The following is a 20655-nucleotide window of genomic DNA, read 5'->3' on the forward strand; positions in this document are numbered from 1 at the left end:
GGACAAGAGACAATGGGCACAAACTGGATCACAGAAAGTTTCATCTGAACGTGAGAGAAAAAAAAAAAATATTTACTTTGAGGGTGACAGAGCACTGGAACAAGCTGCCCGGAATGGTTGTGAAGTCTTCTCTGGAAAAATTCAAAATCCGCCTGGACGCTTTCGGAAACTGTACAAAGCACTCTAGAGAATCTGCCTTAGCAGGGGGTTGGACTAGCTGATCTCTCGAGCTCTCTTCCAACTCCTATGATTCTGAGAAATGCAAGAAAGGAATGGAAAAGAATTAATTCAAGGATAATATGGTTCCTGATCTTCAAAATGTTCATGAACATTTTAAGCTTAGTTTAAAGCACTTGAAGAAACCTGCTGTAATCAGTACCGGGTTCGATTTAGTGCATGCATTCTCCTGCATCACAAAACACCTTCTGCTCCTTAAGCTCTCCATTCAAAATTCATATCCTCCTGCTCTAAATAAAATTTATTCTTTCGTTTTGTTTTCTTTTCCATGACTAACAGTTAAAAGCTTATTTATCTGATTTAAAAATGTGTGTGGAAAACTAGATACATGTTTAACTTCCCATGGCTCACGAGATTCATAGCCCTGTGAAGAAGTACCAAGCCAGTCTCAGTCCACCAGGACAGTCTTCATCCCTTAAGCAGGAAAGTGCTTGCAGCCAGGGTTTCTAGGCTCCTAAGCTGATAAACATTCCTCTGTCCTAAATACATGCAAGACCACTCTACATTGTGAATGGTATACTAGCAAATCTTTGTGTGGTACAGAGAGCTGCAGGACTACATGAACAAAGGCATGCAACGTACTTCAGATGAAGTCAGACATACACCTAGATTTTTCTTTTGCAACGTCTCATCTGCATATGTGCTGAGCCTTACAGATCTCCATCCCAAAGCAGCAGCTTTCCCTCAGCACTCTTCTCCTAATATAAATGTAGCTAATTATGTTTTAGAAAGTTAGTAACAGAACATACCAGAGATGCAATATCTCAAAATAATTCGAATTATCAAATTCCTTATATTTTGAAAATATAAAATGCTGCAGCAGATGCTATGATACTGTGCACAAGTGATCTCAAGCTTAGGTACAAGTACAGAGTGTTGGTGACCGCTTTATTTCTTTTTGTTTCTAGGAACCTTTTCCTCTCTTATAAAGATCAGAAATTATGTTCCAAGGTAAAATAGTTGTGACTACATAAGCATTAGCATTTGATCAAATATCTCAAAAGAAACAGTGTGCCACTGAGGAGCATTCTAAATGGAAGGATTTATCCATATCATTTAAGAAAAAAATGAGTTATCATTCAATTCCTATTAGAATTTCTTATCGTATTTTCCAGGACATTTATGCACTTTTTGACTTTTATATAACCATGTGATCTTGGAGACAAAGCTGGCAGGTTATAAATGTCAAGTAAGCTATACTAGTTCAGAAACTGAAACACTAGTGATGTGCTTCTTAGCTTTTAGTTTTATTGCACTGAAACACCCAGAACAGGCTCAACCTATCTTACATCTCTCTGTTTCATGTACTTTAATTTTGAGATTTGGAATAAGCTCAACAGACTTCTGTTAATTAATTTGTACCAAGAAAAACACACCAAAAAAAATGTGTTTTAAGTCAGATCTATTAGGCTCCAGATCTTCAGTATGCACTTAAGCTCCATGTAGGCTCTGTCCTCAGCTCAAAACACATAAATGCTGTAAAAACATTAAGTGACTTTGTGCAACAACTTTTTTTTAACAACATACAATAAAGAGTCTACCATCATCAAGACAGACATTTCACATATAAGTTGAGGGACTGAAAAGATTGAATGCAATATAGTAATATTTTGCACTCAAAACTAATGTAGTGCTAAAAAAAACACTTCTAAAGAGAGTGAATGACCCACTTCTTACAAATTAGGCCTTCTTTAGTGGGTTTTTGTTTGTTTTTAAGAAGTTCAGAAATCTCCAGGATCCCAGTTCATGTTAGGTCAGCACTTATGAGGACTGAGGGAAATAAGTATTTCATAGAACAAATAGATCATCATCAGAAATTAAGAAAATGAAAACTGGTATGAGTGTCAATGAACTAAAAGAAAAATGATGAACTGGAAGAGAAACCAAATAAAAGCACCTTTGCAAGCTTCCAGCTGGCTGTGGGATGGAAAGATGACAAGCTCCTGCTAGTTAGCCAGGTGTCAAAAGCTCCACAGAAGGTATTAGAGCCACTAACCTCTACAAAGCACAGAGATGATCTTTGGTGATATTTTAGCTCTTAGATCAATTTCACACCATAGGATTTTTTTTTTTTAATGGCAGATTGATTCTTTTATATTTACAAGATATGAAGTTTAACTGTGAGGCAGATTTCGAGCCCATTATAAACCTTAATTGCAACATTTTTCAGTTCTAACCAAAGACAACAACCAACACACTGCATTTCACAGGAGAAAATAATCACTAATCTTTTTGAATTCCTGGAGTCAAGTCATAGCCAAATGCAGAGGTTTTGGCAACAGTTTCAGGATTAATGTTTTTTTGTTTTGTTTTTTTTTGTTTTGTTTTTTTTTTTAGAAAAAAAGTCTTGCCCTTTCAACTTGTGCAGGCCAGACTCTTGTGGGATCAAGTTGTGAGTTGAACTGGTTTACAGAGCACCTTGACAAAGATTTTTGTCAGCACCAATGAGGATGGTATTAGACAGCAATGGGATGGAGAGGCAGAGGCAAAAAGCAAGGCAGGAAACAGCGAGAATTTACTTGTCCTGTATTATTGCCAATGTCCTTTTTTAAGGACATACCCCAATTTTAGAATTTAGCAATTTCAGCAGTTACAAGCAGCATGGTATTTGCATGAAGTCTCAGATGAAGAGTTTCAAGCCATCTCACAGTCACCTCGTGGCTGCTTTGCCAATGCTCTGAAATTCCTTTTCAAAGCCATCGTTTTCTTTCTCCTTCTTTATACTTCAGTCCAACCTGCAGTGTTGTCTTCTGAACTGGGCAGCTTATAGTAGGAACAGATCCTCCATGGCCACCAAACAAGGAGTAACTCAAAACCCTAGTAGTCACCATCAGCCTTAACTTGCCACTTCTGTGAGACAGCCTCAACAGAGGAGATGAAAACAGAAGTAACAGCGGAGGATCACTAGAAGGGGACATCTCAGTTCATCAAGGAATATAAGGTCCGGCATCACATGCTGAGGAAGGATGTAGAAAAATGGCTTACCTGAGAAACAATAAGTTAAAAAAATCCTCTCATGAAGAAGCTTATCATGCAGTTAGTTTAGTCAGGAAAGTCAGCCAAACTCTCCAGCAACACGGAAAACTTTAGAGAATAGGACTGAGACCAGCCAATCTCTCCTCTTATTTGCCATAAGGTTTGCAGGAAGCAGAAAAAACATCACTTACTATGAATTGAAATGTCTCTAGGATACACTAGTCACACACAATCAGCATACTATGTAAGATGGGAGAATTGCAACAGCTACAGACAAGTCGACATAACAGCTAGGATGAGGCAACATGACCAGTTTTTTATTTGACAGCCCTTTCTAGAAGGTATAGCCTATTCTTTGCACAACAACTTTAACATTTTTTGTTAATTTGCAATTGAATGGAAAGATGAGTCACATATCAGAAAACAATATAATATTTCAAGTTTCTGCCTACAAGCAGAACTACTATGCACACAACACAATCTTTTAAGACAATTTAGTTCTCTTTTCCTAATGCCTAGGAAGAAGAGTCCCTTTATTCCAGAGTTCAATATATCATCATTTTCACTGAAATAACCTAATACAATGCTTTCATGTTCTTATCCATGAAGAATTTCTGTAACAAGTGGAAGAGATTTCAGGCTATAGTTTCTTTTCATTTCCTATCTTTAAGCAAAAGCAATCAACCCAGTAACAAAACCAAGAACAATGCAAACTCAGAAGATGGGAGAAAGGCATGAACAACCTCAAAAAAGAAAGGTCAATAGTCTCTACTCTGGATCTCCTGTTTCTGCCACTCAGTGGTGCGGAGCAGGACTGTGATGCCCAGAGACCAAGGAAGGGGTCTTGCTTCCTATCGGACTCTCAACACTTAGCTGGACATTGGTCCACTGTATGCTGAAGAACAAATTCTAATCTGCCTGCAGTTCATTGTTCTGCATCCATCCTAACATCTCACATAAGGAATCATTTTAGTGCATAGGCTAAAAAAAGTAATAATCAAATGCCAATTTGATATGTTTGCAGTATGACACCAGGAGTAAGCTAATTGTTTTCTATTATTGCGACTCAAAGAGCCCGTGTTTTAGAGACTGACAATTCATACAAGCTACTTTGAAGACCTTTTCTCCATCAAAACTATATAAATATCATCCCAATGAAGTACCATCCCAAATTAATAAATATTCCTTTCACAGAAGTATTAATTACAGGGTAACAGCTGATAGCTGAATGGAGTGCACACGTTCCAGTGGAGATCCTCACAACTTAGCCAAATTAAATCTGAATTTCATAGTGCTGCATAAATGCGCTGCTTCTCTCTTTATAATACCTAATCTCAATAAGCTTCAGTGAACTGTTTACATTCCTTTTTCTATCTAGACACACAGCTTCCTCAGCTTTTTATATATCAAATGCAATTACAACATGTTATAACACAGCTGAAACAATAACTTTTCTGAAGCTACATTTACTTAGGAAAGCCAGTTTGGCCACGATGGGTCATTTTCACTCATATTTTTTTCTTTAGTTTACCAACATGTTTTTGGTTATTTTATTTAAATTCTTAGGCTTTTTCCCCCATCAAAAATACTGAAACAAAATGTTTCTCTTAGAGTCAAGGTCATTTAGAATCAGCTGAGATCATTTTGTCAAATCTTGTATCATTTTGACATTGTTCTGCAACCACTTCTATTGCCATGATGCTAAATAATGGCTATAGCTTAAGCACTTTGCACTTTCATTACAAAGAAATTTTTCTTCATATATCTTTCCCAGCCAAATCTTTTACTCAGGCTTTTCTTTAAACTCTCTAGTTTGCTGTTACCACAGAGAAATGAGACACAGTATCATGAGCTTTCCTCAGGGGAGGGCATCATTATGTCTTTCCCTAAACAGATAAAACTAGCTTGGGTTCATCTCCACTTTGCTTCTTGTTTTCAGTTGCCTGGGCACTCATCCTGCCCAGAGATTACTGATTGGCATCTCCCTCTATTTCACCCCTCCTCCCTCTCTCTAACCAATATACTATATAGCTGAAGTTCATTTTATTACCTACCATCAACCTTTAACCTCTTTTGAGTGCCTACACAGAACATAAAATTGGTTAAGTTGCTCATAAAATCCACTGCTCACTTTCTTGGATCACTGCTTCCTTTCTCCTGGCAAGCAATAAACAAGTTACAGGAACTGGAGAAGCCTAGGGCAGGAGATGCTTTAAGCAAGCTGTTCTTCTGATTCAGTGCAATCACAAAAGTAAAATGAAGAACTGCATATGGAGATTAGAATAAAAGCTTCTTCAGATCAACTTCATACATATGTTCGTATATTTAAAATATATTTTATATTGCACATTTTTAGACAATGTACTAAATAAATAGACTTTCTTTAATTCTCTGTTTTTCTTGTTTTCTTATTTCCCATTCTCTCTTCTTTTTTGTTTACGTGACTGCCATATTGCATTCCAGTGTAATGGCAAACTTTCAAAAAATCTGAGGAAGTAACAGCAAATCTTGTGCAGTTTGTGGAGAATAACTGAGGTTATTTACAAAAACTACGAAAACTGGAACTGAGAAAAGCAGGTTCCATCGCTATTTTTTTGTTTGTTTCTTGCTTAATTACAGAAGTCCTAATGATAATACGTAGATACTTGGATGGCAAATTTCCTTCAGTAGAGGAAACATTCAGAATTTCTGCCAAGACCATAGAAAATATAAATTTACAGTCTTTATTTGCAAATTCTGCTTTCAGACATTCCAGGTGCCAGCTTTTCAGGGAGGAAGACAGTGTAAGGGATACATGCACCACAGATCTACACAGCTCCATGAGACTGGATAGATACCTCCAAGGGGGCTGAACCAAGCTCATTGATGTCATCAGGAGAAAGCAGCCCAATATTTTGGGCATTATATACGTATATATATATATCTAATGGACACTGACAGCCTAATATTTGGGGAAGGTAACAAACATTGAGAGCATAGTCATTGTGTAACATGATGGAAAGCACAACAATGACAGCAAAGTAGCAAGATCCCAGGCTGCAGCAAGTGAGGATTCACTCAAACAGAACAAGAGGGCAAAGAAATAAGGGAAAGAAGCTGCTTACCCTCAGAAGGCCTCAGGGACCTCCAGAAATACCTTTGCCTCCATTGCCAGCCCTTAAATGAGGTCTGGGAAGGGGTAGATCCTATCCTGGCTCCACCCCTTCTGTTCATTCCCTGGGTTGGCCCTGCCTTCCTACCCAGCGCTCAATCACTGGATTAAGCTGTGACTTAGCATTTGTACTACACATGGACAGTAAAAAGGCAAATGTCAAGACCATCTTCAGGATGGGCAAAAAGAAAGATACAAGGAAATGCAGTCCAGTCAGTTTAACTTCAGTGGCCAGGAAGACTATGAAATAAATACTTTTGGAAGCTGTTTGCAGGCGCATGAAGAGAAGGAAGGTGACTGGGAAGTGTCAACCACCAGCAAATCATGCCTGATCAAACAGATCACCTTCCATATGGAGATGATCAGCTTCATGAACAAAGGCAGAGCAACAGGTGTCTTCAGCCTTGGTTGCAGCAAGGCTTTCAGCAGTTTCCCTTAGTCTTGTAGATAAATTAAGAGATACATCAAGAGGATAGGTGGACTACAGACCAGGGGACACCTAGAAACCTCCAGCTGTCTCTTTCACCTGCATGATTGCATTTCCATAATTATTAATCACTACAGTTGTGACTAAATTTCATATTAATTTTTCTTCAAAGAAGACAAGGAGAAGAGAACACACACAAAAGGAGTGAGAGGAGAGGAATACTACTGTGTCTTTGGAGTACTGGTATTATTTTGCCAGTTGTAAAGGGTATGCTAGCCTCCATTAATAAGTGTGTACACAGTGCGGGCCTTAGAAGCAGTTTTCATGATGACTTATTAAAAGAGAAATAAAATCGAAACTCGGTTAAAATTATTCTGCAGTTCAGGCAAAAATAAATTAGACATTATAGACAGACATAAATGCAGATGAATTTTCCAAGCTATATAAAGAACTCTGCAGGAAAAAAAAAAAAGTGAAAATATCTCTAAAAACACTGAGTTTCACGAAGTTATGCAACTTCTCTATATATTTTTTTCTTAGTACATTACACAAACATCTAGGTTCTCAGTAAAACAAATTGTGGTTTTGGACAATAGATTTCCATGGAGCCTAATTACTATTTTGGTCAGAGAAGCTTCCCTGAGATGTCTGTCTCCTGTCTCAACCTGTTCCCTAGGAAACAATTTCTTTTCACTAAGCACTGACAACTTAATGACAGGCTTACGAAAACCCAAATGAAATGTTCTTATCTTTCCAGCATCAAGAAGGCCTCCAAACAGCTATTGAATGACTCAGATAAGGGAGCATTCAAGCATAGAGATTGATTCAGAAAGAAAAAGCCTTTGCCTTCGCTGTCTGAAAGCTAAAGCCTGTGATTTGGCTTGTTCTACCCCTTTCACCCTGAGTAGCTATTTACATCCTTCTGGAGTACCATTTTATTCACCTGATAACCTAAAGTGCACTCTGACTGCTCCAGTCAGGTTTTCGTGCAAGTTTCCATGGGAATCTGGGAAGGGTGGTGGCTCCTTTGCCCTCACAGCCAGTGCTCCTCCTTAACCTGGCCACTTGTGCCTAAGGCTTTGCTTTGTCCCTCAATGTCAGCCAGACACTCCTCCCTACTTCTTCCTCTCCCTCAAAATAAGGAGACAGCAAAATTTGATAGAAAGAGATTAGATCTCCTTATGGAATACTACTCTCTCTCCTAATTGAATATATGCAGAGCTAAAACCTGTTGGCCCTTAACTTCTCGGTTCTTCAGATGCATGAGTAGAGTGACCATATTATACTACTCTACTGGCCCAAAAAGAGCCAATACATGAGAAGGGAAAAGTATACAATGTAAGAAAGCAGGACCTCCTGGCAGCAAATCCCAGGGTTCAGCTGTGAAAAACACATTGAGCCTCAGGACATGAGAGGAGGGTACTCTCCCCAGTTCCACTTGGGCTTCTTACTGAGAAGTGGCAATGAAGAATCATATTTTCTACTCGTTCAGCAGGCATGTTAAAAAGAAAAGATCTTTTACTGAAATGGAAAAAGAACAAATGGGATTTGGAAGTAAAGAAATCTTTCATATAAAAGTAATAATATCAACAAAATTGCTAATCTAACTGCTAACAGAAGCAGTTTTTGTCCCACCTGGAGAAGATTAATTTAGAAATTAATTTTGCAAGGGATAGTTTCAGATGGATTATATATATATATATATATAAATATATAAAAGAAGAGGTTAAACTAAAAACATGCATGTGTCAAACGAACAAACAAACAAAAACAACAGAAAAGCAAAAAGGAATTGTTCAGCAAGTTCTTTTTCCTGAGTAGCCCTGGAAAAATTTTTCTTGGAAAATTATTTTATGGAATTTTTATGGAAAAATCCTGAGCAGTAAAACATAAGTAGAAGCATATTTTTTGTTTGGTTTATGAAATATTAACTGTTTTTCCCTGTTGTTCTCTGTCTTCCCAGCAACAGTCACGCTTCTGCTGCCCTGGGCTTCTCCCTGCTTTTCTGTAGATCTCTTTCCATCTTCCTGGATTGCTCTTTCCCTTAGCTCCATGAGATTCCACTTTTAAAATAGACACAGAGAAATTACTGCTTTTGTAGAGCATTACTAGTGGCAGCTGTACAGAGGTTTCAGTGAAATGTTGCTTCCTGGGTCATCAGCCTAACTGGTGAACAATTTTTTTCCCTTTCTTTTCTTCATAAAGTTAAACTAGAAAATGTACAACATTTAAAAGTAGGAAACCTTTAAGGCTGAAACTCAGAACTCTTCAATTCTCAGCAAAAGATGGCTGCTGAGAAATGGTATCATGACAAATTATAAAAGGCAAATTTCCAGGCTGAATAGCTCCAGTAGATTTTAACTGAATTAATAAAGATGCATATTCTGCAGTTTAAGAAGTACAACACTAGAAGGAGACTTACATAAATATTATTTCCTGTCTCTCCCTAGATTCATCTTTTCAATCTCTAATTCCCACATATTCTCAGCAATTTCATAGTGAAGGCATAGAGGAAGGTGTATTTATCTACTTTCAGAATGACTGAAGATGCAAGACAGTTTGCTGTATTTATTACAACATGTTGTAACAATCAATTTAACATCACAGCATGGCCGCCAAGTACAAAATGGTCTCTGTTAGACTAGATCCTACACCTTGACTCTAATGGCACATTTTATGGACAACTTTACAGAAGTTAATAAAGCTACAAAATTTATGTTTAATTTATGTTACTAAAGCTACAAAATTTATGTGAATTTTACTAAGTTTTTCTCTCTTTTGTTCTCTCTTTTTGTTCTTTTCTAACCCAAGCAAACCAGTTTGCAACTCACTACATTCCTGTAACATAGAAAAGTGTTAGTGTACTTAGTTTTGATTTAGGCAGTGGGAAGTTAAGGGATTTGATCAAAGATGCACAAATATAGTCCAGGAGATGTCTGGAAATCAAATGGGAGAAAATGAAGCAGAGAAGATCTGGTATTGTGAATGTCAGTCTTCCACAGGATCTGTTCAGTGCTTAGTAAATCAGGCTGGAATAAGGATGTCCCTGTTTCAGGGTACATTCCCTTTGATTTATTAGGAACATTGTAAAGCAAGAAACTTCAACAAAACACGCAGAAAATTCTTGGTTGCTGCTCCAACTACAAATAAATCATCCTTCTGCTGCTCAGCGAAAACAGAGAAACAGAAAAGAGCTACTTGGGTGGCTGAAGACTGAAGGATTGTTGAATAACAACCTGACAAAAATTATTGAGTTCAGGTTGTGCTCTGCAACAGAAGGAAACCAGAGGAAAAAGTGCAGGAAGAATTCAAACAAAACAGGAGTAAATGTACTCTGTGTTTTTGTTCCCAAATTGCAGCTGAAAATAGGTTCACAGAAGACATCTGAAATTAGAAAAGATAAAAATTTCCAGGACTGGTGGTAGAGTCAGCTCCACACTATTTCAGAAAGGGCAACCTCTCACATCTCTGAATTTAGGAATAGGTTTTTGTTATTAGTTTTTATATTAATAAAGGAAGAAGCTCATTATTTCTTCCCATAAATCTCCCAAATGCCCAGTGTCCTTTTTCCCCTCTCTGTATGATAGAAGGAGGCCAGCTGTGACCATACAGAATTTGATTCCTTTAAAGCTTCTATTAGAAGAATAAATATGCCCTACTAAGAAAAATCTTAACTTGCATTTTCTAGCTACTGTGAATGCAGGCTTGTTGTTACCTGTTCAGAGTCCAGCTGGAGGACAATAAGAGGAACTGTGAATGTGTGGTAGGTGGGTATGATTGTGCAGAAATGAAGATATCTGGACAGAGATTGAGGACAACAAATTATGGAGTATGCAGTGTGAAACAGGGAGCCTTTGGACAAAAAAAGGGCTGGAGTTCAACTGATACTTTTTTAAGGAGGATCTCCGAAGTAAGCTGGAGAAGGAACAAATTTGCAGTGAGTAGTAGAAGGCAAGGAAGAGTTAACAAGGTAGAAAGTTCCAACATCCCATCTGTGTATTTTGAAAAGCAGTGAATAGAGGGCAGGAGGCTACAAAGTGAGAGAAGAGGAAAAGAAGGGATGATTGAGTGCGGCAAGAAGTTGCTGGGGACTAAATAAAGCTCTGGGGCTGAGAGAGGAAAGTCAAGTCACTGGTTTCTGAGGAGTCTTTAGAAAAATAACATTTTCCTAGGCATTTGAAATACCAATTTTCTAACCAGACTAGTTTTTCAAAGACCAGCTAGAGAGCCTATCCTGCAAAGTTAATATACTTAAAAGGCATCATTAAGCACATAGACTTCTATCACTTTGAATCTCTTCAGGGGGAGGAAAACAGGAACAGTATGACCCTGTGACTCATGATTTTCCAATATTAGCTATGAAATTCTGTAGCAGTAGAGGCTGAGACTTGCATACCCCACTACTACTAAGTCCGAAACTGAAATAGCACAAATTATCACTACAGCTGGACAGGCTATGTGCTTCTTTGTTCTTTCCCTAAATCCACACTTGGTTTAGAAAGGTAGCAACAGAGACTGGTGTTCTGTTTCAATCTAATTACAGCTCAAGACAAGATTTCCTCACCTGTCTCTCTGGTGAAGCTGCCATAGCTGGAGAGCATTACATATAGTTAAAGCCAGGCATCTAAAATAACATTGCATCTGCAGCTCTTCCTACTCCAGAAGGCTGCAGGTACTCCCAGACATTTAGGATACCAAGATTTCATCAGCTGCAAGGTGAAAGAGATGCACAACAGAAAGAAAATACAAGTGGTCCAACTGTATTTACCTTGATACACAAGACTCAGAAGCCTGATGTTACTACCAGTGAAGGTGCTGATCCCAGCAGGGCTGTTACCACCAGTTCAAGGTGCTGTGGAGGAGGTGATCCCAAATTTCCCCATGACATGTGTTCCATCCATAGCTGAGCCTAGGAACACTCCCGAGTATTCAGAAAAGCTTACATTTTGAAATGAGAATTTGTTGGACAAACATACCTGGCAGATTCTGTGAATAAATTCAAACTACCTTCACACATGTACTGAAGGAAGAACTGGAGAAAAACTTTTTTCCTGACGCTCCCATTTTCAAGAAAGGGAGAAAGGAAGATCTGGGAAATTACAAGCTAGCATGCCTCATGTCTGTGCCTGGGAAGATCATGCAGCAGATCCTCCTGGAAACTATGTTAAGGCACATGCAAGACGAGGAGTGATGCAACACTGCTAACACATCTTCACCAAGGCCAGATTGTACCTGACCAATCTGGTAACCTTCTGTGAGCAATGGCATCAGTAGATAAAGAAAGAGCAACTGATGTCATCTACCCAGACTTCTGCAAGGTTTTTGACATGGTCCCACACCACATTCTTGTCTCTAGATTGGAAATATGTGGATTTGAAGGGTGGACTATTCGGTGGATAAAGAATTGCATTGAGAATTGGCAGAGGACTGTGGTCAACAGCTGGAGGCTGGTGATAAGTGGTATCCCCCAGGGGTCAGCCTCAGGACTGGTGCTCTTCAACATCTTTATCAATTATATAGAGAGTGGGATTAAGTGAGCCCTCAGCAAGTTTGCTGATGGCACTGAGTGGTGCAGTTGGTACAACAGAAGGAAGGGATGCCATCCAAAGGAATCTGAACAAGCTTGAGAAGTGATCCATGTGAACCTAATGAGATTCGATACAATGCCAAGTGGAAAATGCTGCATTTGGGTTGGGGCAGATACGTATACAGACAAGGAGAAGAACTCATTGAAAGCAACTCTGTGGAGAAGAAGTTAGGGTTGTGGTGGATCTAAAGCTTGACATGAGCCTGCAGTGTGTGCTTGCAGTCCAGAAGGCTAACTGTACCCTGGGCTGCATCAAAAGAGAAGAGGCCAGCAGGATGATGGAGGTGATTGTCCCTCTCTGCTCTGCCTTCATGAGGCCCCATCTGGAGTACTGCATCCAGGCCTGGGGCCCCCATCGCAACAAAGCTGTGGAGCTCTTGGAGCAGATCCAGAAGAGGGCCATGACAATGTTCAAGAGGTGGAGCACCTCTCCTGTGAAGAAAGGTTGAGGAAGCTGGGCTTGATCAGTTTGGAGAAGAGAAAGCCCAGGGGAACTTGACTGCAGCCTTCCAGAAATTAAAAGAAGCTTATAAACAGGAAGGAGACCAACTTTTTACAAGGACACATAGTGATAGGACAAGAGAGAATGGTTTTAAACTGAAAGAGGGAAGATATAGGTTAGATATTAGGAAGAAGTTTTTTTACTCAGAGGGTGGTGAGGCACTGGAACAGGTTTCCCAGAGAAATTGCAGATGCCCCATTCCTGAAGGCATTCAAGGCCAGGTTGGGTAGGGCCCTAGGCAGCCTGATCTAGTGCGTGGCAGTCCCCTCTTCCTCTCCTGCCAAGGCAGTGGGATTAGAACTAGATTATCTTTAAGCTCCCTTCCAATCCAAGCCATTCTATGATTCTTTATTTTTAAAAATGTTGTTTTAAAATTTTTGGCAGTATCAAGGGAATATTTCGTAATGAACAGATTCATGTAAGGCTTTATATGAGAGGAGTTAGGTAGGGAGGTCTTTGAAAATTCTCATACAATATAAATACTAAATCTTTAAGCAACATATTTGTACCTTGCTCCACAATTCTCATGTCTAGCATCTGCCGTATAGTCTTGCAGAAGTGTTCCATCTTATTTCCTAAGATACTTAAGGAACTCCATAGGCCAGGTGGGCACACAGCAATACACACATTGTTGAATTCAAGACTCTCCAAGTACAACAACAAAAGTATTTGCTATATTTCACATTGATTAAATTAGAGTAGCAGTAAAGGTATGAGAGATTCCCATCCTCAAAACTGTTGATCCCTCTGACGCAAAAGTTAAAGCCACTAAATAGAGTGTATCATTCATTATCTTTTCAAATGGGCTTTCCAAATTTGTGCAAAGGAACATCTATTCATGCAAGACAGATTTCCAAGTGTGTTCACCTAACAGCTATGTTGTCATCCATCACTTGCCAGTGAAGCTGCAAGAGACCAGGAAGTTTGTAAATGAAAAATGGTCTTATCTTGCAGCTCTGCATGGACAATACTCAACTGTTACTGCAAACACTAGCAATACCTTCTCCTTTCTGAGTCCCTTTCTGAGATTAATTGTGTGATAGTAGCACAAACATCATAGCTCAGATAAAGTCAATGGTGAAAGATCTACTTCTTTCAACAGAAACAAATTCAGTAGAATTCACACCATACCTCATAGCCACATGAGGCTTATCACCACTATGAACTCCTCTTCATTCTTTTGCAACAGATACCTAGAAAAGAAGGTGTGGATTTGCATGTTTTCAATTGCAAGTCATCTAACAGGGAGGTGATTCAAAATCTTCATTGCCCAAGACATTTCATGTGGCATTTGAAGGCATTACTTCCTTATGTTTGCAGAGCCCCTCCATGATCCACTGTTAACTGGAAGTCACTGCACTTGCAGCAGGAGCACACTCTAGCTGAAGTCATCTTCTGTCATCTTGCACAAGGACACACTCATTTTGCTGAGCACCAACTATGCTCCTCAGCATTCTGATGTTACAAAAAGAGGCTTAATTGCTACCATCCTCTGCCATGAACCAACTGCTGTGTCTCACAGTGTGAGGGATGGAAAGCTCTGTGTAACCACCTATGAGAATACGGAAATAAACACCACTAGCCAGTTTTTACATCAAAAAACTTGAAATAGAAACATGACCATTTAATCTGTCCTCCTTCTGCTGGCAACCCTGCCTCCTCTTACAGCATGAGTGTCTAATCTTTTTCCTTGCCTGGGCTGCACTGAGTGAGGAGGGATTGTTTTGGGCTGCATATAAAATATATAACATAGTTAATGCATAAGTTACAAAATTTCTGTTACAAATTATTAAAACCTAAAAAAAGAGGACAAGAAAAACAAAACTAGTGGGATATTTGACTTTATTTTTGTGGAACTAATGCAATAGACTGGTTTGATGAAAGCGGTTGCAAGTCTAAGTGAGTTCTCAAGGTACCTATCAGAGATTTTTTATCTAATTTTACTCTTTCTGTTTCATCCTTGAAAATAGTTACTCACAAACATATGTACTGCCAAAAAGTAATGACGTGTAAAGTGTGATTGTGAAGCAAGGAATATTTTTCTCTGGTAAGACAGGTTCTATAAAAGTCTAGTAAAGAAACATGATAAAATTTTTCTTTGACTTGAATGTCTGATTACAACTCTATACATTCAGTTTGAAAATCTGCAAATAATTTATGTTAACAGAAAATAGAGTCACAAATATAAAAAAATAGAATAATGATTTGGAGATTGTGAAAGATATTCTTAAACTCCTTTATCAAAATGGAAAGCAAGGCTGCCTATTTTTTGCTGTTTACAGGACTGCGTTTAGCCAACATATCAAAACTCATAAAATTATTTGTCATAACTTGAGTTTGCTATAACTTGTTTAATTTTGAATGCTGTTATGGTTTGAAACAGCACAGACAAATTGATTTTCACCTTAAAGACATTTGTTTAAATCATTTAAAGAAGTGCTCAAATCCACCAAAAATGTTAGACCTGTGAGCCAGTTTTCATCTTCAAGTTCTGGCACACATTTTCCTTTTGATTCCATATATGATTTGATTTCATTTTGAAAATCATAAAACCTTTCTAACAGTTTACCCCAACTTAGCCACCTTACTTCAGAAAAGTAAATGATATTTCCATAATCAGCATCTGTACTTTTAAGGACCTCCTGGAATTAGCAATGATTCAATCCCTTGGACTTCATGAAATTCACAGCTTTGATGACAATGTACCATGTAATACATGCAGGTTTCACTTCAACTTGAGTGTGCAGGGTGACTGCAAGAGGCGAAGTTAGTCCTGCACTGCACCTGCCCCTGCAGTGTTCAGTTATCAGCTACACAGTCCGTGCACAAACTACACACAATTGACTTATGAAAAATATCACTAAAAATCACATAATAATGTTAAAAGTTTATGATCTTGAAGGACCGCATTACTAGCTGTCCAGGGCTGCATGCAGCCTGCAGGTTAGATATGCTTGTACCTGCAATCTTCCTCATTCTTTTGCAGCTATTGAGCTTTTTTTTGTCAGCCCCAGCTGGAAAGGTGGTGGGATGTGGAGCAGCAGCAGCAGCAGGAAGTACCCAGGAACATTAGATGACAGCAAAGCCCAACTCACCAGGCAGAAAGGAGAGCATGAAGCCCTCTGGCAGAGGAGGAATATTCTAAAATATTCCTAAATACTCAAGTATTCTATTCTAATATATATACATTCTAGAATATAGGAAGGAGAAGACAGATGAAAACTGACCTTGCCTTTTCAATTGAATCAGTAGACTGCAGAGAAGAAGGATACATTTATTTTCAAAACAGTAAAATACAACCAGCACACCTAATTTCACATCTACTATCTTTAACAGGACTCCTGTACAATATTCTTCTTTTGTTATGCACAAAAAAAGCACAAATACTTTGCTGTTTTTAATTAAAAACAAGATACTAATGTAAGAAAACAAATCTTAAAGACCATCTCTTCTCTCATTAACACAAAAATCACTAAAGGCTATCAATTTCCTTGCCCAATATCATCAGTGCTCACCAAAGCAAAACAGCTGGCTTTCTGTAGAGCTGTTTATCAGACCCTTTCATTTATAGCCCAGCATAATCAGCCAAGATGAGGAAGATGTCTAAGTCCTGCTATAACAAACACAGAGCACATCTGCAGCTAACAGCATACAACTGCAACAATGACCAATCCAGCTGGAACCCAGCTACCTTCCAGAACTGGGAACAATACAGCCAGCTCTAGGCAGTTCTGCACTTCACCTCATTAACTTTGCTTCTGTATGGGAACTGCTGAGTCATGGCCTGAACCACTGATTGAGCATCTGGAGGAAAGACCCAGTAAGCACTGGGAACACAGGTGAAGGCAGTTCACCTGTGTGACCAGAAGCCTGGCTCAACCCCTCTTAGGCTTCATTTAAGGGCTGACTGCCACTAAGGAAGAATCTCTTTCTGGAGATTCCTTCTTGGTAGAAGCTTCTCCCTGTGAACCCAGAATCTTCTGATATGGGTGAGTGATCTACTTCCCTTCCTTTGTAGTACCTTGCTATTGTGCTGGTCCTTCCACTTCTTTTGTAACACCTTTTCCATCATGTTGGTTCTTCCGATTGCTACATTTGGCAAGCCAGGCAGACCAAAATATTAAAATGGCTTTCCTTCTGAATATCTTTAAGTGGGCTAAGGAGGAGAACATCATCCCTCTAGATAAAACCCGGCAGGGTTTCTGGGTTCACCCTTTTATGAACTGGCAGCCATAACTGAAAAATGGGGTCCCTTGTGAAGTTGTGGAAGTATTTCTCAATCCCCATCTGGCATGGCAAAATATTTCTATGGATTAGATAAAAAGTATTTCTAACTACCAAGGAATGCTGACTGGCTGCATCCACTGTGATATGGCCACTATTAATGGTTCTAAATCATGCAGAACTTTCAAATAATACTTTAGAAAATGAGAACCAATTACTGAGTGATAGTATTGAAAAACTCAAGGAAGAGCTTGGCCTACTGACAAGGAAAAAATCAAGTCTAACTTTCCCCTTAAAGCAAATATGGAATATTGCATTGGAAAATACTCAGGCCCCTGAACTAGTAGACCTGGGTAATCCAACAGAAAAAAAGAAATCTCAAGACCAGATCTTGAAGCCTTACTTGAGATGGATCCCTTTGATATCTGATCTGTAGTAATGCAAAAAAAAAAAAAAAAAAAGGATAGACCAGCAGGGCTGCCCACTGATCAATGGCCCCCTGCCTAAACCCTCTCCAAAGGTGGCAAGTTGATTATATAGGCCCCCTCCCATGATCTGAGGGGGTCAAATATGCATTAACTTGTGTTGGCATGGCAAGTGGACTGATGCAGGCCTATCCAGCACCAAAAGCAAACCAGGCCTACACCATCAAGGCTTTAATGAAGTTAATGGCAGCATATGGGACTCCACAGGTCATTGAGGGTGACCAGGGTACACACTTCACAGGTGCGATGATACAGTGCTGGGCAGAAGAGTACAACGTTGAATGGTGATTTCGTCTGCCATATAATCCAATGGGAGCAGGTCTCATTGAACGTTATAATGGCATCCTGAAGGCTGCTTTGAAGACAGACTCTCAGACCCTGCAGAGGTGGACAAAGAGACTCTATGAAACCCTGCGGGACCTGAATGAAAGGCCTTGAGATGGTAGACCCAGTGCCCTGAAGATGCTACAGACAACATGGGCCTCCCCTTCTAGGATCAAAATTACAGGCATTGACAATTGGGTAAGACCCCATATTGATAATGAAAATAATCTTCTGCTCCCTGCCCCTGAGAATCTAGAACCTGGTACCCACAGAATAGAATGGCCTTGGAAGGTGCAAAGAGAACAAAGGTGGTGTGGCCTACTTGCACCTTGGGGGAGATTATTGGAGGTGGGAGGTTCAGTAGTCCTTCCAGTGATTGGTACATGGCCTACTGACATCATGGTCAATGCTCCAGTCTTCACTGCTAAGGGGACTCTCATCATGTCCCTATGGCAGATCAGAACCCCCCTTTGGTACCTGATATAGTCATGCAGCCACAGATATCTGGCCAAAGGGTGTGGTACAGATGGCTGGGACGTGCCCCAGTGCAAGCTGAAGTTGACCCAGGACAGGAATACAGCCTGTATCTTGCCCTGGAAGGCAGACCTCCCCCTCTTGGTACCACTGAAACATCTGTACTACTCCCTGTGAGTCTTCTGAGTCTCTAGGATCACTGAAAGGAGTGAAATGTTATTGAAGCATTCCAGTGTCTCTGTGAGATCAAGCACGACACCCGGTGATGGCCTATGTGGGACTGGTGGAACATCAGATAGAGCTGCGCTAAACAGCTGCATGCCTCCAGTAACATCATCAAGCACTGGCCCATGGAAGAACATGAACCTGAACCATGAACTGATCATCTATTGTCTTACACTGTGTCAACCTGCATTGCGATGGGCAGTTGTATAAGCATTGTGGTGCACTGGATCCCTGTATCAGGGAAGGCTCACCCTCCAGCTGACTCAATCATTAGTTCACACCATGAAGGGGTGGAGTGTATGGGAGCTGCTGAGTCAGGGCCTGAACCACTGATTGAGCACCTGGAAGAAAGACCTAGTCAGCCTTGGGAGCACAGGTGAAGGCAACTGTGTGACCAAAAGGCCTCATTTAAGGGCTGACTGCCACTGAGGAAGAATCTCTTTCTGGAGATCCCTCCTTGGTGGAAGCTTTTCCCTGCAAACCCATAATCTTCTGGTATGATCTACTTCCCTTCCTTTGTAGCACCTTGCTATTGTGCTGGTCCTTCTACCTCTTTTGTAATGCCTTTTCCATCATGTTGGTCCTTCTGATCACTACAGCTCCTCTAGCCCAAATGCCAGCTGGCAATCTGAGTGTAATTTTAGAGTGCAAGTTCACAACATCCTACAGCACCGCTGTGAGTGAGCACAAGTACCAGCCTGATGATTGGCTGCTCTTTGCACTGCCTCCCTTGTGCAGCATAAACATACTCCTAGCTGCCGTGGTTTTTTTCGCTCTTGGTCTTGCAGTCACCACCTTACATGAGGGTCAGAGTTCATCTCAGCTGCCAATGCTGCCACAAGAACAGATTTGGAGCAAACTAATCCCTCCGGTTTGCCTGAATTCAAACAGCAGGGCAGACTTGGTTTGGATGCAAGTACGAGAACTTTGTATCTGTGTGTTTTAAAAAAAAAAAACACATAGAATGAAAACAAGCAGAGAGTGTCTCCCTCCCATTTGAGAGGGATGACATAAGTTTGAATATGTGCATCCTTTGGAGTTGCAAAAGAATTTGATCTGATGGCAGCATCTGACTATTTTGATGATTTTCATTACATAGCAGAAGATATCCCAAGCAAAAGATGGAAGAGATGAAGATATTACATTTTGGGGGAGAAAAAAAAAAAGTAGGAGCCACAAGACTACCCAAATAACTCCAAAGGCCCAACAATTTTAATAAAGTTCTGCTAATCATAATTTCTATGATATTACCCTTAAATATTAACAGCAGAGCATCAGTGGTATCTCCTGTTACACTTTTCTACTCCTGTACATTTGGCTTCACGCTTTTGCCAGTTTAATGTGAAAGCCATAATGGCACGACTCGCCCGAGCCTTCCTTGCCTGCTATGCCTGTGCTGATTATGCAGAAGACAAAATCCTTCCTTCTTCACATGTCCCAGTAACCTATGAAATGACTGATATGCTAACCACTCACACATCCTGTTTTAGGGTTCTCCAATCCCCTACTGGTACTTACAGTGACTAAATTGTCATCAGTAGCTCTTCACTTTTCTGGCAACAGTTACCTCCATAGTCAATCTCTCCAAAAACACCAGGGGAGAAACTTGTTACATGGCTTTAGTTGTATTGAGTATTGCTGCCCAAACTTGATGGCCTCCACAAGTAAAGAGGGTCTCATTCATGCAGCACGAGGATGCTTACAAAATGGCAGCTAGAAAGCTCCCAGCCCAATGGATCTCTACAAATATCTCTACACTGTATTTCCACAAGAAGAAATGAGGCAGCTCAGTCCATAGCTATGTAAGAGGCCCCAGGTATTTCACAGGTGTTACTGGCTGAGGCAGTAGATTGAAAACCTTCAGCAAAGAAATGGCAGTGATGGCAATCACGCCAGGTAGATGGCAAAAGGGTAGAGGGGAAACTAGATGGAGGACAAAGAGAGTAACAGAAACCAAAATAATTAAGTGAAAAACAGAAGGGACCCATAACAATCACTGAGTCCGACTTCCAGCTCCACACAGGACCACCTAGAAATCAGACC

At 39.9% G+C, this 20655-nt stretch overlaps 1 protein-coding gene across 15 annotated transcripts in view; it reads right to left on the reverse strand.

Annotated features, from left to right (window-relative positions):
• FAR2 (fatty acyl-CoA reductase 2) overlaps nucleotides 1–20655 on the reverse strand; it is a 148268-nt gene that overhangs the window by 104744 nt on the left and 22869 nt on the right. For 6 of the 15 annotated variants that reach the window (XM_021382027.1, XM_021382024.1, XM_021382020.1 and 3 more), the window contains one exon: nucleotides 77–252. The exons of 6 other annotated variants lie outside the window; for them this stretch is intronic. The gene's annotated coding sequence lies outside the window, so the exon portion shown is untranslated. Of the gene's footprint in view, nucleotides 1–76; nucleotides 253–14011; nucleotides 14074–20655 lie in introns of those variants that run through there. 3 more of the 15 variants (XM_021382025.1, XM_021382023.1, XM_021382032.1) reach the window with 2 other exon arrangements.

The sequence above is a fragment of the Numida meleagris genome, unplaced genomic scaffold, assembly GCF_002078875.1.
Source record: "Numida meleagris isolate 19003 breed g44 Domestic line unplaced genomic scaffold, NumMel1.0 unplaced_Scaffold165, whole genome shotgun sequence".
In the NCBI taxonomy this organism is placed as follows: domain Eukaryota; kingdom Metazoa; phylum Chordata; class Aves; order Galliformes; family Numididae; genus Numida; species Numida meleagris.